We start from the raw sequence: 18,723 nt of genomic DNA, 5'->3' as shown, positions 1-18,723 counted from the left end.
TGTCTTCCCTGGGCTTGACCTTGAGGTTTTAAACTATTTTCCTGCTCCTCAGGTTTAGTCTAACCACCTCCCTACAGTCGCAACCCCTTTGAGTTAGGATTCTTGAGTTAGAAGCAACTTTCCTGCTTGGCAGGGGGTTGGACTGGATGGCCCTTGTGGTCTCTTCCAACTCTATGATTCTATGATTCTATGATTCTACGTAGCTGGAATAACTAGGCACATCCACTTTTAATATAACATTTAAGAAAGCTTTATTTAAACTAGAGGACTTTTAAATGCGTAATGGTTTCATGTGTACAGGCTCTTAGATCATATTCTTAGTTTCATATAACAATGGCTAGATAATATAATTCTAGAAAACTCCTCAGAACACTTTAAGATCTCCTACTCCTACCCACACGCTCCCTCGCTCCCTCTCAACTCCCACAACCCTCTCCTAATCAACCGAATTAACTGCCTCCCATCCCTTTTAAACTCGTGGCAGTTCCGCCCCTCAGGAATGGAATGCGTCATTTATCTAGGAGGTTGGGGTTTAACTGTTTACACCCTGGAGTTCTATTGCAAACCAAACCAATCCGTCACAACCGCCTCTCTCCATAGGAACCTACCTGGACCCTGAGATCATCATCTGTGGCTCTTCTTCATGTGCCTCCTCCTCGAGAGGTGCGAAGGGTGGCAACATTAGAACAGGGCCTTCTCTGCAGTGGCTCCGCGTCTGTGGAATGCTCTCCCCAGAGAGGCTCGCCTGGTGCCTTCATTTTAACACCTTTAGGTGCCAGGCGAAAACAGTCCTCTTCCTCTAGGCCAGGCATGGCCAAACATGGTCCTCCAGCTGTTTTGGGACTACAACTCCCATCATCCCTAGCTAACAGGACCAGTGGTCAGGGATTATGGGAATTGTAGTCCAAAAACAGCTGGAGGGCCAAGTTTGGCTGATCTAGGCCTTTGGATGATTAACACCCAAAACCGTTTTAAATGTGTTTTAGGAGAGGGGATAATTGAATCGTTTTTGCTCTTTATTATTATGTATTTGTGTTTCTTATACTGTCTTTCTATATATTGTGAACCACCCTGAGATCTACGGATGAAGGGTGGTTTCTAAATTTAAATAACAACAACAACCATACCAAGCTGAAGGTCTACCAGGCTTGTGTGTTGAGCATGCTACTTTATGGAAATGAGTCATGGGCAACTGTGGTCTAAACCACTGAGCCTCTTGGGGTTGCTGATCAAAAGGTCGGCGGTTCGAATCCCCGCGACGGGGTGAGCTCTTTCCCAGCTCCTGCCAACCTAGCAGTTCGAACCCATGCCAGGGCAAGCAGACAAATAGGTGCCGCTGTGGCAGGAAGGTAAACAGTGTTTCCGTGCGCTCTGCTTTCTGTCACAGTGTCCCATTGCGCCAGAAGCGGCTTAGTCCTGCTGGCCACATGACCCAGAAAGCTGCCTGTGGACAAATGCTGGCTCCCTCGGCCTGAAAGCGAGATGATCGCCGCAACCCCATAGTCGCCTTTGACTGGACTTAACCATCCAGGGGCCCTTTACCTTTTTACACCCGCCAGGTGTATAAATGCACCACGTCAGGAAGATTTTGGGCATCACATGGCAGGGCAGAATTCCAAACAAAGATGTGCTCTCCCAAGCCCACATTCCCAGTATGTTTGCACTTGTACCTCAGCAGCATTTGCACTGGCTTGGTCATGTGTGTGGAATGCAAGCTGCCAGCAACATAGTTCTAGTTTTTAGGTTTTCTATCCTGGAGCAGCACAACCTATTTTTCTTTTGCACTTTTTCTCAGCTCACTAAGCTCAAACCAGCACCAGATTTAAGGTGGTGGGGGCAGTTCCCTCGTACAGGGCACCAAGCCGAGGGAGAGCAAAATATAATAATAATAATAATAATAATAATAATAATAATAATAATAATAATAATTCTATTTATATGGGTACCTACAGAGATCCATATTACCAAAGTCCACCCCTGTTCACACAACCCATTTTTGCACCAGTTCATTCACATTAAATCATTTTTAAAAACTTACTCCCCTCTGCTGGTTCCCAACCTGCATCCTCCCTTTAAGAGTTTGTGAAACACAAGGGACTTCCATCAACCTGTTCATTGTCACCCTGATCTGTTTCCAAAATGTTTCCAGGAAGCTTGGCTATTTACCCAGCATTCGTTCTGATTTATGAGGAACGGCTTAGGGAGCTGGGTATGTTTAGCCTGGAGAAGAGAAGGTTAAGGGGTGATATGATAGCCATGTTCAAATATATAAAAGGATGTCATATAGAGGAGGGAGAAAGGTTGTTTTCTGCTGCTCCAGAGAAGCAGACACGGAGCAATGGATTCAAACTACAAGGAAGAAGATTCCACCTAAACATTAGGAAGAAGTTCCTGACAGTAAGAGCTGTTCAGCAGTGGAATTTGTTAACAAGGTGTGTGGTGGAGTCTCCTTCTTTGGAGGTCTTTACCCTTTACCTTTAAACATGTTGGGCAGTGTGTATGGAGGTCCTGGGCTGCCCAGATGAGAAGAAAAGACCCCCCCCCTCAGCCTCGCTGATATGGTCCAAAGGAAAGCAGAGCAAGACATTTGGCACTAGCTTGGCTGCAGGAGTTGCCAGAAGGAGGCGTACAAGGAGCCATCCAACTGTCTTAGGGACTCCAGATTTTTACAAGGTTCACTCCTTAGCCTTTTCTTCTCCCGAGGATATCTTGCAAAGCAGTGGAGGTTTAGGACCAGTTTTTCCCCTTCTCTTATATGGGCCACCTTCCCAGCTTGACAAGCTACATCTGCCCCTCATTTCCCTGTACAGCAAGCGCAGAAGCTGCCTCGTGGACCATTGGATCCACTATCGATCTTGCCTGCTCAATCCACTGGAGCCTGTCGTCGCACGCAAAGGAAGTTTGTGTGTGTATGTTCTAGTAAAACATACAGATAATTACAGTAAAAAAACGTCATTGTGTCAGCCCTTTCCTCACAAACAGTCACTTCCCAACAGCATGGTGGGAATAAGAAAGTCTTCATTAGCCAGTGGAAGGCCAACAAGGAGGGAGCCAGTCTAAGTTCTGTACAGAGGGAGTTTCAAAGTCTAGGAGCAGTCACAAACAACAACAACAACAACAAACAACAACCCAATTTCCAGTATCCCTATTCCCTGTTCTGTCTTCTGACTGACCAAGAGCATCTTTGTCTTGTCTGGATCCTCTAGACCACTATGATGACAGATTCTGCTTCAGAACTGAGACAAGCTTCCTTGGATTTAGGTGGAAAGGAGAAATAGATCTGGGTGTCTTCATCATACTGATGATACCAAGCCCCGAAACTCTCTCCCAGGAAGGAATGTAGACACTGTAATATAGTCTGACTGTTAGCATTGGGCTTTCAGGGTCCTTGATGTAATTCAGCCATCAGAGGGGAATTGCAAGGATGTGCTCCAGGGTGAGATCAACAGTTGGTCCGTGTTGTTGGTTTTTGGAACTGCATCTGCAAAGAGATAAGAGTAAGATACTCTTTGAGCTCCACAAAAGATATGGGGTTCATTTGACACCCAAAGAAATCAGCAATTGCAAATGTGCACTTTAAGATTTCAGTGAAATTTTATAAAGCCATATGAAAGTAATGTATCTACGGAATCTTTATTTAGAGCTGATTAATCACCTTTCACGTAGCTAGTTAACTAAGACTGGGTTACTGTTTGCACGTAAGCTCCACAATAGCACCACTACTCTGATTTAAACAACAACAACAGCCTTAGTATCTAAAGAAGTGTATACCCAGAAGCAGCTAAGTTGGTCTCTAAGGTGCTACTGGGCATTTTTTAAATTTTTATTTATTTTATTTCGACAGCCTTAGTGGTGAGTGACAGCACTGTTGTCCGGATAAAGATGTTGGGAACTGGAGTCCAATAGCATGTGGAGATATCTGTTGGCTACCTTTGGTTCATAAAGTGCTGGAGGAGAGCATGCCTGGCTGGCTGCAATCCTAAATAGGACCACTCTTGTTAGAGAGAGCGCAAACATTCTGTTGCAAGACCTGTTTGCCTTTATGTAAGTTAAGCAGTCGTAGCTCAGAATCTCAAGCGCCTTGACTCCCAAACAAATCGGCTCCCGAATGATCAAAACCCAGAAGTGAGTGTTCCGGTTTTCAAACGATTTTCAGAAGCTGGATGTCCAGCGTGGCTTCCAATTGGCTGCAGGAGCTTTCTGCAGCCAATCGGAAGCCACGCTTTGGTTTCTGAATGTTTTGGAAGTTGAACGGACTTCCAGAACGGATTCCAAGGTACAACTGTATTTTGAAGCTGTTTCAGCTCCAGTTTTCACTACTTGGTCTCTCTTGTTTTGGTTGGGGAGATCATAATGACTGCAGCTCCCTCCAGTGGCTTCGGTAGGTTACTGCCCTGTACTGATTCTGGGGCAATTTTCTAAAAGGGCCTTTGCGTGTGTTCTTCAGACAAAGAGGGATGGGGAAATGTGTGCAAGGAGAAAGCAATAAAGTTTGCTGCTTTCGCCTCTGTGTGCCTGAGGCTGCATATGCATGACACTGGTCTCATCCAAAAAGTAATAGCTCTTTGTAGATTGATCGTGCATTGCCCCACAGTGTGGCCATTTGAAAACAGATGAAAACAGACCTAGTCAGTCCCAGCAATGGGCGTGTATCTACACTTGCCACATGGGCGTAGGCAGGGGGGCAGCTGCCCCCCTCTAAATCAAGCAAATAAATAAACTAATTGGCCAATTGTGTCGGTTCTGCCCCCCCCCCAATAAATCCTCGCTATGCCCATTACCTGCCCAATGACATTCTGGAGGGGTGCGTTCCAATAGCATAATCACTGCTTCCTGCTTCATTTACTTGAGGCATGTGCAAAGGGGAGAAGGCATGGATTACTGAAGCAAGGGGAAGGTTTTCTAATGTACAGTCAAACCTCGGTTTACACCTACCTTGGCGAGCGACCGCTGCGGACCCGGAAGTGTTTGCATCCGGGTTCCATGGCGTCGGATGTGCAGACGCGATCAGCGTTTCGCGCATGTGCAGAAGCATGCCTTCGGCGAGCGACCGCCTCCTTGGAACGGATTGCGGTCGCAAACCGAGGTACCACTGTATATCAAGTAAGCTCACCCACCCTTGTGGACAGCAGGCTCTAGAATCAAGCTATACAGATTCTAAGTTGAGGATCGGCACTAACAATTCTGGATTGAGGAACATGAAATTTTTAGTGTGTGCTACAAATGGGCTTGTGTGTGTACGGCACCTTGTAATGATGAAGCTGTGAAGCTCATTCTGGCAGCTCCCACATGTTGCCTTGCAGGTCTCCATCTCCCTCCCTCTCTCTCTCCCTCTCCCTCTCTCTCCCCCCCCCCCCGATTTACCAGATCTGCATCAGTTGCTGGTCCCTGGGGATGAGAAGTGAGAAGCTTTGCGAGAGAGCTGTCTGCACTCACCTGTGTCGTGTCAACCAAATCCAGAGAGACCTGGAAACTCTTGGTTCTGTCTTGGCTTTCTGAGAAGGAAAGGGCCACAGAACAGCCAAAATGAATGATTGGCCTTAACAGAGAGCCTGTTTTCTCCATTGCAAAGCCTTCCTTGAGGGCATACCCTAATTGGTGTGTGTGTGTGTCTTCCTTCCCAACTGCAGTTCTTTTCATTGCAGCAGAGTATTAAGGCTCCTGTGCGCTTCAAAGAACAAGCTTGTGACCAAAAGGGAGGGAGGGCTGTTGCTGAGAGCAGTGGTGGGATGTGGGGAGGGGAAAACTACATGCAAACTTAGAAAACACACACACATGTCCTGGTCTGCTCCTGGTCTCCTCAGCCCTTGCAGCAGTGCCTTCCTCCTTGCTCTTTGCAAAGCAAGACATTTGCTTTCCTGGAAGCCATCAAAACTCCTGGTCAGCCCTGTGCACAGATTGGCCCTTGACCCTGCCACTCAGTTGCTCCTTAAAGTCACACAGAGAGACAGAGAGTTTGTGCAATGGCTGTAGTCTGCCTGGACATCAGGAACCCTTGCATAATATGCCTGCTTGTGGTTCCTCCACTAGAGACAGACGTGTTCTGCACAGGTATAGATTCATGGTCTTGTTTTATCCCAGTGCCAATATGTGGCGGGGACCCAGGTGGCGCTGTGGTTAAACAACTGAGCCTAGGGCTTGCTGATCAGAAGGTCAATGGTTCGAATCCCTGTGACGGGGTGAGCTCCCGTTGCTCAGTCCCAGCTCCTGCCAACCTAGCAGTTCGAAAGCACGTCAAAGTGCAAGTAGATAAATAGGAACCGCTACAGCGGGAAGGTAAACGGCATTTCCATGTGCTGCTCTGGTTTGCCAGAAGCGGCTTTGTCATGCTGGCCACATGACCTGGAAGCTATACGCCGGCTCCCTCGGCCAATAACGCGAGATGAGCGCCGCAACCCCAGAGTCGGTCACGACTGGACCTAATGGTCAGGGGTCCCTTTACCTTTACAATATGTGGCACTGTTAAGAGGTCCCATGCCTAAGCTTTGAAGAGCGAGCCCATGGCAACCCACAGGCTACCTAATGTATGACATGAAGAGTCCTTACCTTCAGAGGCAGCTCCTTCATTCATGATGCTCAGACCTCCCGAGGGCTTCCACTCTTCCTCGTCGGCCTCATACCAGGCCTCAGCATCATCGGAGAAGCTGCAGGAGCAACAGCCCATAGGTCACTACTAGGAGCTGAAGGCAGGCAGAAGGATGGCAGCATTCAACACGAGCCAGGTACATTTTGCCCCTGGCTATCGGCCATTTGAAACCAAGTGACGATGCCTGAGGGCCACGATGGCCTCTGACATCTCCACCATCTGGAGGTGCGTGCCTGGGGATCCTTGGGTCTCGACTGTTTTCACACACTAGCATCACATCCTGCGGAATTCTGTCCGTTCTATTTTATCTGCACACTCAGAACGAATTTCAGCAACCAAAAGGTCATACTGTATTGAAAAATAGGACTTTTGAGTTATCTGGCCCCAAAATTAACCGTCCAGGGGTCCTTTACCTCTACCTTTTACCTGTCCGGTGATATATCCTTCTTGGTCTGAAGTTGTTATGTGCATCAGTTTTGCATTGGCATAATCATTAATATTTGCAGGTGTTCATATACTTTTAAATTACATTCCTGTAGGATGGGGATTAATGGCAGGACAAAAAAAATGGGTTCTGCTAGCTATTATGGTTCATAAGGCTTATACTTTCAGCTTGTGGGGAAGAATATACACCATCTATTACTCAGTCATCCAAGGACCTTGCTGTACTGGCTACATTTGAACAAGTTTCATACAGATATCTCGGGGTTGTGTGTTCGAGTCCCACGTTGGGCAAAAAGATTCCTGTATTGCAGGGGGTTGGACGACTAGACAATCCTTGTGGTGCCTTCCAACTCTACAATTCTGTGGTGGTGTTGTGTGGCTTGTTTGTTTTTGTCGGTGGTGGTATTATTTGTATGTTGTTTATTTTCCTCTGTTAATAATAATAATAATAATAATAATAATAATAATAATAATAATAATAATTTATTTATACCCCGCCCATCTGGCCGGGTTCCCCCAGCCACTCTGGGCGGCTTCCAACAAAACATTAAAATACAGAAATCAAACATTAAAAGCTTCCCTAAACAGGGCTGCCTTGAGATGCCTTCTAAAGGTCTGGTAATTGTTGTTTTCTTTGACCTCTGTTTTCTTTGACCTCTGTTTCATTTTATACATCTATTCCCCTTCCTCTTTTTTGGTTTTGTTAAAAGTGCAATAAAAATAAAATAATCATACGTAAAAAAAGGATTTTCACAGAAACCCCAGCTAAAATGGCCCTCTCTCTCGCCCTTTGTTACCCTCTGCTAAGACATGGGGAAGAAAACATCCATTTTAGCAGGGGATTCCAGTGCATCAAATCCCCTTCTAAAATGAAGGAAAGCGCCTTTGTTTTAGCAGCACCTGAGAGATGCTCTGAAGCCCACAGTTTCACCACACATTGCAGCAGCAGATGGCACTGTGGCATCGGGCGACTGACCTGTCAAATTTGCCTTGCGAATCCGAACCTGATCTGGCTCGTGGAACCAAACAGATCCCCTACTCATTGCTGTATAAAAGATCCCAGGAAATCACTAACTCGTTAGGTTAGGCTCCCTGCCGAGAAGGTCCAGAAATGTAGGTTATTATCCTCCAGCCTTCTTCATCTTACCCACACACTTCTCGTGCTTCTTACCTAGAACGAGACTTCCTCCGTCTGGCTCTGAGGAGGAATATCGCCAGGACCGCGCTGATCACTACGAGGACAGCTAGCCCAACCCCAAAGCCGACATCGCTCTTTTGGATCCGTGTTTGGCAGCGATCGTCCATGTACCAAAAGGACTCCCCGTCATTGCACCTGTGGGCGAGATGGGCAAGTGGTTTTAGGGGAGAGCATTCCCCCTTCCCAAGGCCTTGCCGGGCACCCCTCATGCAGCCACCGACTTATTTGCACCCTGGCCCAAATCTGGATTTTCTTGCAGAGGGGAAGAAGAGGAAGAGGGCTCTTTCAGACTGCCACAGTTTTCAGCTGGAATTCTATCACGTACCGGCACAAATTCAGGTTTGCAATGGGATGCCCGGATCCAGGGATATTTCTGCTCTCCCCCCTCCTCTGTCCACTTACTTGCAGTAAGGGCCTCTTTCGGATATGCTACAAAAGCCATAGTTGCAGTTCATGGTGTTTTTGGTGCCCGTGGTGCAGTTGGAGATACAGCGCAGTGTGCCCGTTGAGTTATCCGGGTAATAGTAGTCTGCATATCTGGCATCGATGTTTTTTCTGCAAGCGGCTGGGAAGGAGAAAGAAGAAGAGACCACCACTGCCACAAAAACTGCCAGGACCTCCATGAAGCCCTTAAGGCCATCGCAGCTTCTCACTTGGTCATGCAGAGCCCCAGATTCCCAGACGCAAGCCTTTCCCCTCTCCCCTCAAAGAAACCTCAAATCTTTCTCCACCTTTTCATTCATTGCAGTGGCCACCCACCCACCCACTAGAGCAGTGTTTCCCAACCTTGTGCCTCCAGTTGTTTTGGGACTACAACTCCCATCATCCCTAGCTAGCAAGACCAGTGGTCAGGAATGATGGGAATTGTAGTCCGAAAACAGCTGGAGGCACAAGGTTGGGAAACACTGCACTAGAGCCAAGCAGGGCTGCACTGTGCCCAGCTGCCGGCCACTGCTTGCTCCCCTCCCCTCCCCTTGGCCAGGGCTGTCTGGGACCAAAGTGGCCCGCAGGGAAGCGAAGGCAGCTCGGTGGGTACCACCGATTGGGGGGGGGTCCAAGGCCGCAGCAACTACGACAGTGGTTCCCAACCTTTTTTTTTAAGCCATGCCCCACCTAAGCATCTCCAAAAGCCTGATGCCACCCCTCCCCTGGTGACATATAATTTTTGTTATTCAAAAAGTGAACTCCTATTCACGTGGCGGAAGCCTAGAAGGCCATTAACTTGGTCTAAACAAACTTTCAAATTGCCCTCCCAAACGTTGGGAACCACAGGACTATGACCAGAGGCGTAGGAAGGGGCGTGCAGTGGGGGCGGACCGCCCCGGGTGTCATCGCTGGGGGGGGGGGGTTGACATTTGGCGCGCCACCTGCCCGCAACTCTGAAGCCTACCCCGAGCTGTTGGAGGAAGTGGGGAACTGCTCCGCATTCCTAGCAGCCTCCCCCTTTTGTTTTGACAGATCGGGGAAGGCTTGGGAGCCGCGGGCAGGCGGCGCATCGTTGCCCCCCCCCCTGCTCCCGGGCTGCTGGAGGAGGCAGGCAGGGAGAGGACAGGAAGGAGGCAGGCAAGCCAACAAGTGGAGGGGGGAGCGAAGGAGAGGAGCAAAAGCTCCTTCAACTCAGGACCCAAACCCTGGGACGCACAGGAGGAGAGATTGGGTGTGGGAACAAAGTTTGGGGGGGGGGGTTACATGCTTTTGCTCACAATGTTAAGTAAATAAGCCAGAAAATAACACTTGCAGCTGTAAGTGTCTTATTTTTCCTTCTTTTAATAATTTCAATGTGGGGGCAGCGGTGGGGGGGTGACAAAAAAGTTACCTCACCGGGTACCACCTGACCTTGCTACGCCTCTGACTACAACCTCTGCTGCGCTGGGGGCAACCATTCATTGCTATCGCCATCTCCTGGCCAGGGAAAGAGAGAAGCAACAACCTGCTTGGGGTTCTCTCTTGAGCGCCTTTATGAGCTGCTACAGTAACACCATGCACAATGCGGAAGGTCTGCCCTGTGCCCCAACCTCTTATGTCCCTGCCCAGTTTCTTTGAATTACTGCCTCGCCTTTCACTGCCAGTTTCGTTTGGGAACCTGAAATGTCACTGTGCAGCTGATCTGAACTCAGAAGTTTATATGGCTGTTCAAAGTTAACATGCTTCCAAAATACAGTGGTACCTCAGTTTAAGAACAGCCCTGTTTATGAACTGTTCAGTTTATGAACTCCGCAAAACCAGAAGTAGTGTCCCGCTTTGCGAACTTTACTTCGGTCTAAGAACAGAATCCGACCGGTGGAACGGCGCCGGCAGCGGGAGGCCTCATTAAGGAAAGCGCACTTCGGTTTAAGAACAGTTTTGGTTTAAGAACGGACTTCCGGAACAGATTAAGTTCGTAAACTGAGGTACCACTGTACTCATAAATGCACTATATTGTGTCACAAAGTCTCCACACACACACATACACACACTTAGTTGTATTTATCGATCTGGGTTTTCCTTTTCCCTCAGGCTTCCCTAAATGCAATACATAAATTCAAAGATTTCTGAGCTTAAAACTACTGCAGTTTTGTATGTTTGCTCTCGTAACTTTTTGTACTTGACTGAGGACAGATCTATAGCCTACTCGTGGTTTATAACTTTTTTTAAAAAATACATTATTAAAAAGTGACGCCAGAGGGCGTTGCAGAGCACGAGCAATGGAAAACTGCATTGAGTGTTATACAGTACAGTGGTACCTTGGGTTACAAACGCTTCAGGTTACAGACTCCGCTAACCCAGAAATAGTACCTCAGGTTAAGAACTTTGCTTCAGGATGAGAAAAGAAATCGTGCTCCGGCGGCAGCGGGAGGCCCCATTAGCTAAAGTGGTGCCTCAGGTTAAGAACAGTTTCAGGTTAAGAACGGATCTCCAGAACGAATTGAGTTCTTAACCAGAGGTACCACTGTGTATAATATAACGTTTAACAGATCAGCATGCAGGACTAATTCCAGGCAGCTCACCTGGAATTTGCTCCCACTGGACAGGCTGCGGGTGCATAAATAATCCCTCTGTCCCTCCCTAATTCTGGGACTCACCTTCAGCTGAAAAATTTGTGCTTGTGCTCAGAATAGGGTCCGGTGGAACTGAAAAGCAAAATGCTGGAAAAAGAAAGAGATGGTTACATTGCATGATTTTACTTATTTCCTTTCCTTTCTTATATATATATTTTCTGCACCTCTTCAAAATGCCCTGACAGTCTCTCTAAAGTCTAACAGATTTAAAGAATTATACTGAACTATTTTATACTGGGAAAGTGTGGAGAGATATACAGTGGAACCTCGGTTTATGAACACCTCGGTTTACGAATTTTCGGTTTACGAACGCCGCGGACCCATCTGGAACGGATTAATTCACTTTCCATTACTTTCAATGGGAAAGTTCGCTTCAGTTTATGAACACTTCAGTTAATGAACAGACTTCCAGAACCAATTACACCCATGCTTCAGGTTAAGTACGCTTCAGGTTGAGTAATCCGCGGACCCGTCTGGAACGGATTAATCCACTTTCCATTACTTTCAATGGGAAAGTTTGCTTCAGTTTATGAACACTTCAGTTTATGAACAGACTAATGGAACCAATTGTGTTCATAAACCGAGGTACCACTGTATGCTGTAATGTAATCTTGGATATAGGCCAGCTTTTTTTCTTTTTTCTTTAAAAAAGGCCAGATTCTATAAAGCTTTTGAAAAGGAGTTTTATAAAAAAATAATGATAATAATAATAATTGTGTGCTATTAACAAGCTGATCACCACTTCTATGTCAATTTCTTCAAGCAATATATTTTCAAAATCGGGCAAAATCCATATAGAACCTCCTGTGTCGATAGTTCTGCATCTTTTGAAAATATCCTGTTTGGATATTTTATTCTAAATCTATGTCACTTATGCTTGACAACAACTGCTAAATCATATCCCCACTTTTATTTTTATTTTTAAATTAATGTAATTTTTGAATGAGCAAAACATAATTTGAAAAATTTATCCTGCTAATCCATTACTTTTACACAAATGTATTAAACACAGGATCAGGCATAAGTAGTGAATCACGCTACAGTCAAACCTCGGTTTCCAAACACCTCCATTACCTGGAAGGAAATGCTCCGGTTTTTGAATGGTTTTCGGAAGCCGAACATACTACCCGTCCTCCATTTTGAGTTTCCCTATTGTACTGAGGCTTCTGCTTTCAGTTTTCGGTTGTCAAACGTTTCGGAAGTCAAACGATCTTCTGGAATGGATTACGTTTGACAGCCGAGGTTTGACTGTACTGTTTGTGGCTGCTATTTGCCCCTGAGGAGGTTTAAATGGGATTGGGGCGGGGGGAATTATGGGCTGGCATTTTGATGCCAAAGATGTGTGCGTGCATGAAAAGCCGCGTCTCACAATAAACGCCTGTATGGAATATCCAAGACTCCATTTAGCATCTCACAAAGGATATTGTGCCTCTATTTTCCAGGAACAGAAAGCCGTCCTGGTTTCTGATTTGATCCCTGCTTTTCCTCAGGATGTCCCAATTTTCATCAGATAAATGTTGGAGGGTGTGGAGTTATGCGACCCCCTGAGCCAAGGAGATAAGTAGCTATACAAACTTTAGAAGACATCTGAAGGCAGTTCTTGAAGTGTTTTATTATGTTTTTATATGTGTTGGAAGCCACCCAGTGTGGCTGGGGCAACCCAGTCAGGTGGGCAGGGCATAATAATAATAATAATAGTAATAATAATAATAATAATACAGTCATACCTCGGTTTAAGTACACTTCGGTTTGAGTACTTTCAGTTTAAGTACTCCGCGGACCCACCAGGAACGGATTAATCCACTTTCCATTACTTTCAATGGGAAAGATCGCTTCAGGTTAAGAACGCTTCAGGTTAAGTACGGACTTCCAGAACCAATTACACTCATACTTCGGGTTAAGTACGCTTCAGATTGAGTACTCCGCAGACCCATCTGGAATGGATTAATCCACTTTCAATTACTTTCAATGGGAAAGTTCGCTTCAGGTTAAGTACGCTTTAATTTAAGTACTCCGTAGACCGTCTGGAACAGATTAATCCACTTTCCATTACTTTCAATGGGAAAGTTCGCTTCAGGTTAAGTACGCTTCAGGTTAAGTACAAACTTCCGGAACCAATTGTGTACTTAAACCGAGGTACCACTGTAATAATAATAATAATAATAATAATAATAATGGAATAAGATGCCCCTATTTTCGTCAGAGAAATGTTGGAGGGTACGAAGTAGTAGTTAGTCCATAACAACCTATTACAGCGGTACCTCTACTTACGAATAACTCTACTTACGATTGTTTCTACTTACGAATGGAGCTCCGTCCGCCATCTTGGATGCGGTTTAGACAGGATTTTTTCTACTTACGAATTTTTAGATAGGATTTTTTCTACTTACGAATTTTTTCTCCCAATGCATTCCTATGGGATTCGACTTACAATTTTTTTTTACTTACAAATGTGCATTTGGAACACATTAAATTCGTAAGTAGAGGTACCACTGTATGCCATAATGACATTCTTCAAGGTGCCACAACCCTTTTTGCTGTTTTTGCTGCAAGAGATCAATCTGACTCCTTTTCTGGATATGGGCTCCTATTTAGTGCAGGGACTCCCAGCCATGGAACCTTTTGTGTACCCTTCTCTAGCCAGGAGGACACAATAATATTGAAATACCATCTCGAACTGGAAGACTGTTGCCCAGAGCTTACATGAGTTCCCCGTCTTGCATTCCTCCTGAGTGGAGTTGAGGGTAGTCAGCTGCTTCTGCACGGCCTTGGTCAAATTCTGGATAGTATTGTCAATGATGTTCACATTGTTGTTTATTACAGCTTCAATGATGACTTCGTGGTCCACGATAATGCTGCCTTTCCTAATACAGTGATGAAGAAAGGGCAATATCTCAGCTGCTTGAACCACCGTTTGGTTGTTAAAAAGAGCACGGCAGGGGAGCACGTTGACAAGGAGAAAGCCAAAATTGAAAATGCACTTATGTCCCTACGAATGTGCAAGATCAGTGCTATGGGGGCAGCCTAAATCTTGTTCTATCAGTATAGCTGTATGCACACCATATACATTTAAAGGACATGTTTTCCTCCAAAGAATATTGAGATCTGTAGTTTGTGAAGGGTGCTGGGAATTGCAGAATGCAATGTGCTTTCAATTTATGGCGCATAAGCCCAATGCATAGCAATGCACGGACAACAACAATGGGATATCAGCTCCGCCCAATGCATGATGGATAAGAGCAACAACTGGGAAAAGATAAGACGTAACATTTTACAAGGACAGGAAGAAACACCACAGGCAGAATAATTGCCACACACGGGAAGAACAAGAATATAGTTTGAGTGCCTCATTTGTAGTTTTATAAGTCATTTAATGTGTCAACACGAATAGAAGTTATTAATTTTGCAGTTGTCGTATAAGGGATTATGATGATGACCGGAATGCAGTTGAAATTAATAAGATTTTGTAACGCAGAAAAAAAGACATCATCAAACCATCAATTCTAGCACACAGGGGACGGACCTTATCTAAATTATATAATTTGGTATTTGAACGATTGGTATTAGTAATTGTATTATAAATTGGTACAATCATACCTCGGTTTAAGTATGCCTCGGTTTGAGTATTTTCAGTTTAAGTACAGTACTCCGTGGACCTGTCTGGAATGGATTAATCCACTTTCCATTCGCTTCAGGTTAAGTACGGACTTCCAGAACCAATTACACTCATACCTCGGGTTAAGTACGCTTCAGGTTGAGTACTCCGCGGACCCCTCTGGAACAGATTAATCCACTTTCCATTACTTTCAATGGGAAAGTTCACTTCAGGTTAAGTACGCTTCTGTTTAAGTACTACACAGACCGTCTGGAACGGTTTAATCCACTTTCCATTACTTTCAATGGGAAAGTTCACTTCAGGTTAAGTACGCTTCAGCTTAAGTACTACACGGACCGTCTGGAACGGTTTAATCCACTTTCCATTACTTTCAATGGGAAAGTTCGCTTCAGGTTAAGTACAGACTTCCGGAACCAATTGTGTTTGTAAACCGAGGTACCACTGTATTGTTATAATGAGGCTATTCTTGGATTGCAATTGAAAACTAATAAAAATTATTAACAACAACAACAACAAATGCACGAACTGTCTCTGCTTGTGGAAACATTCTTGATTTGGAATCTAGACTGGGGCTGTTTTCAAAAAATGGGCTACTCTTCAATCAATAGATGAACCTTAGCCTTGGTCATCCAGATAAACAGGAGTACAGACAGGAACAGCCTAAGATCTCCTAGACCTAGGGAGAGATTTGGTGCCTGGGAATGATATGGAACAAGGGAGACTCTGGGAACAACAACCTCTCGAGTTTCCTTTGAGGAGAGAGGGACCTGGTAGGCTGGCAACAGGAAGCCAGGAGGACTCATTCACTGGTTTCACCATAGCCAAATCTGAAACACAAATAGGCCACTGGGGAATATGGCATCTCAAAGTGTTCTCTGCTTCAGGTACCTACCGCAGTCTTAAGATCACCACACCTTGGTACCCAGAGACGCCCTGATAAACACTGTCCATCTAAATGGTGGAGAGGAAAAATACAGAATGTCTTAATAATCCAGGCTGGAGTCATTTAGAGAGGGAAGGTAAACAGAATGAAAGAGAATTCTCTAACCAACAGAGCAGGGTGCTGAAGGATGAGCCAATGGCCCATTGTTACCTGCATCTTAAATTCCTCTTCCAAGCTCTTATACGCTTCTGAGGCTTCGTTCTCAAGCTCTGGATCAAACTCCCTGTTGGCGATTTTCACCTGGACTTCAATTGTCACGGGCACACTTTCTAAAATGGAGGGAGATTAATCACCAGGGGATTGGAACATGTCCCCTCTGAGGAACTGCTAAACTGCGGGAGGCGTTTTAGTTAAGGGGAAACCCCACCCCACTAAGAAGGACATGAATAAGAAAGAAGAAGAAAACTTATAAAATGTATGATTGGAGAAACAGAAGTTTTTCTTCCCGTCTCCTAACACTAGAACTTAACATGGGTTGCAAATGTCTAAATGGCAGATCTATGCTATTAGTTATACTTGGTTAGTTATGGCTCTTAGTTATACTTTAATTGACCCCCTCCTGGTTCAGATTTGGCTGATCGTCAGTCTAGGAACATCTGCCTCTGCCAGGAAAAAGTCTCCTGTATTTGCAGAAGCCTTGCCCAGTTTTATAGGCATTGGTTCTGATTATGCTGGAGGGATTGCCCCCCCCCCACCCCACAGCTGATATTTACCCCCCCCCCAGACACCATAAGCACGACCTACAGGGGCAAAGAGCAGCTGGGGTGTGAATCTGCTGATGCGCTCCAATCCAGATTTAGAGTGGAATCCAGATCATAGGTGTGGGGAATTCAATTTTCCTTTGAAATAAAAATGGTCACCGTAAGCCATATATATAGTGTGATTAACACAACTTGGCGTTTTGCCCAAAGTGCAAATGCTCCTTTGCGATTCCTGATAGCTGTTGCTAATGGCTCTGTTCCAAGAGCAAATAAGAATAGGAGAAATAGCATCCTTGCCGATATTGTATATGATTTTCTCTAGTTATAACTTTGTCCATGGGATTTATTGTGCTCTGAGTGCTCTTTTAAGAGCTCCATAGTGCCATATAAATATCTAATCTCATTTATATCATCTATTTATATCATATTTATACATACAAAGGTGTTGAGAGCTGACAGAAAATTTCCAGCACCCGGAACAAACTACAATTCTTTGTGGGGAAACTATGACCGCTGTAGTGGTTAAGAGTGCTTTAAACACATGGTTTATAGCCCCCCAATGTGGTCCCCACCCCAAATGTTTTTGCTTTACCCCACAATCCCCCTAGAATCAGCCAGCATTTCATGCCCACTAAACATGCTCAGTCCCTACTGTACTGTTTAGGGTTTTGATTTATATTTGGGTTCTTCACATCCATTTGGTGTTTTTTTGGTGTGTGTGTGTGTGATGTAGTGGGGTTGACGCTCTGCAGCCCAATCCCAGCCATATTAAATCCTTTCATTTCTTCACTGATGTCTATGGACAGCTCTCTCTGCGAGAGCTTCTCACAATGAACCAGGGCGTGACCTATCTAGACAATTATATTATCCCTGCTCCCATCCAGCTGTCATTTCCCCTCCCTAATTCAACATCCTGTTCACTCCTCCTGCCCTGTTTGCAGTTTTTGTCTTCCCTCTCAGATCACAGCCACACCATATCCTGGGAACTGCAGCTTGTTCAGAGCGCTAGAAATAAACTATAGTTCCCATGATTCTTTTTTTGGGGGGGGAGAGCCATGACAGTTAAAGTAGCATAAAGAGCTTTACAGTGTGGACATGACCTCATTTTCCAGCATTCGGCACCGCTGCTATTTGGGGGGCTTCCAGTGTGCCTTAAGTTTCCTCACATGCAGATTATTTTTTAAAAGCGTATGTGTGCCTCAGGGTTAGCCTGAGTCTCTTGGTATTTCTTTCTTGTGGGTTGGTGGTGCAGTTTGGCACGCACACAGAAAAACTACGGTACATAAGGATAAACAAAGACTTCAGTGGGAAATAGTATATAGATTATTATTGCTGGTATTTGTTAAATTTGAATACCACTCTTCACCCAAGGTCATAGCTGCCAAGTCTCCCGTATTCCCCGGGAAACCCCCGTTTTTCTAACTGTTCCCAGTTGAAAAAACGGATTTTTTTGTTTCCCCCCGGGTTATTCTGGCGCGGCGGCCATTTTGGAACTGGGCGGAGCATGCTCAGAAGCGACTTTTGATGCAGCTCTGCCCAATTCCAAAATGGCTGCAGTGCGACTTCTGGCGTGGTGGCCATTTTGGAACTGGGCAAAGCAGCATCAAAAGTCTCTTCTGAGCATGCTCCGCCTAGTTCCAAAATGGCGGCAGTGCTACTTCCGGTCTGCTACTTCTGGTCCGTCCCTTATTTCACCCAAAGGAACTTGGCAGGTATGCCCAAGGTTCCCTGGGTGGTTCACAACAGGAAAAAAAAATGCAAAATGAGAACGCAAAATACATGCATATAGTTGATGGTGACAGGGGGTACAATGTACTGTTAAAGAACAGAATTTTTTTTAACAGTACCCAGTTAATAGTTAGTTACCTGGCAAATAAGCCTTATTCACACGAGTTGGAACCATAATCAGCGGGATTTGTAAAAAATAAATAAATGACTTTATATCTAGCCCAGATCATCTTAATACCATGCTGCTGCTGGTGGTTTTTTATGTTCTAATGTTTGTTTTAAACACCCTCATTTAAACACCACATCTAAAGTTACTCAGCAAAGTTTCTGAGTTACTCAGTAACAGCTTGTTGTTGAAATAATATGCAGGGCGTTTCCTAGTTGCCTTGGTTCAGATCAGCCTTCATGACTCTGTGTAAATCAGTCTTCTTCAGCTGGAGAAATGTCTGCTGTGTGAAAGGAGCTGCCT

Source organism: Zootoca vivipara, chromosome 13 (assembly GCF_963506605.1).
Source record: "Zootoca vivipara chromosome 13, rZooViv1.1, whole genome shotgun sequence".
NCBI lineage: Eukaryota > Metazoa > Chordata > Lepidosauria > Squamata > Lacertidae > Zootoca > Zootoca vivipara.
Note: the sequence above shows the minus strand (reverse complement) of the source record.